Raw genomic sequence first — 1,431 nt, forward strand, 5'->3', positions numbered from 1 at the left:
ATGACTTCGGGCTTTTAAAACATGTATGATCGTTGTTATATATGTGGCCTAATAAAGTAGATTGAATAAGTTTTTGCCAAAATATTTCATTAAAAATGTTGTTGCTTGTATAATATACAACGGTAAACAAAAAAACCTTCATGTACCTTCGAATAATATTTTGAAAAGAAATTCGTTCATAAAAATATTAATATTTTTAATTTGTTATGAAGGATGAATTATAATTCATTTACAATATATTTTATGCTAATTACCTACAGAAGTTTTGAAATTCGTCAAAATTCAGTACATTGAAAGATGGTTATTCATTTCATTTTATTTTTGCAATATCATGTAGATTTCATACAAAAAAAATATTACACCTGTCTACGCTTGAAACCAAAAACATTTTTTTCCGACTTTGATTTTGGTTTTCAATAAAGATATTTTTTTTAAAAAATAAAATGGATACCATGTGTACTCAGCCAATGAAATGACCCAGCATACAAAACGATAATATTTCACCCTCACATCATACTCTTGACAAATATGAACAGAAACAAATATACACTGCAACTAAGTCACTGAATTACAACAAACAGTGAACATAAAGAAAATTTGAAGAACAAAAATGTATTTAAATTTCAAAATATTCTATAACATAAAGGATATAATGTACAATCTTTATAATTTATAAAACATTGCTTGAAATCAATTATGAAATCAATTTTAAGTATCAACACAAATCGTGTAAAATCCTTTGCATACCAAAACCAACATTTCTCTCAATGGTATTCAAATTTTATTTTGAAATCGACAAAGTATTCTGTAGATTCTAAAACAATAGTCGGTCTATAATTTTAAAAATACCAATAAGTGATTTAAAATTTTCAAAAAAAAATTATAGGAATTTTTGTAGTTTAGTGTTCAAAATTAAAAACAAGGTTTCTAATAAGTAGGTCATAATACTTACTGATAGGTAGGTACATTATTATTTATTATTACTAAGGTTTTTATTGTATCACCTGTTAAACATATTTAGTAGTCGAATTCAATGCACCGAAATGGCTCTAAGCATTTTAAAGTTTAAACAGATATGTGTAATCGTTATAATGCGTGGTACAAAAGCACAATAGAAGAGATTGAATACGTTTTTGCGAAAATATTAAATTAAAAAATTTGATCCCTTGTGTAGTTAAAATATATGCTTAAAAACTTAGAGGTACTTTTGACTAATATTTTCAAATTGCTATGGCACATGAACTATAAATCATTTAAAAAATATTTTATATTGGTCGCCTATAGCTGTTGAAAAATTTTCCGAAATAAAGATACATTGAAACAAGTAAAAATCTTTTTATTGCTAAATATCATGAGGATGTCATACAAAGTTTGCAAGTCATTATGCATGGCTTGAAACAGAAATCAACTATTCCGATTTCGATTTCAGGT

The sequence above is a fragment of the Myzus persicae genome, unplaced genomic scaffold (assembly GCF_001856785.1).
Source record: "Myzus persicae strain clone G006 unplaced genomic scaffold, MPER_G0061.0, whole genome shotgun sequence".
NCBI lineage: Eukaryota > Metazoa > Arthropoda > Insecta > Hemiptera > Aphididae > Myzus > Myzus persicae.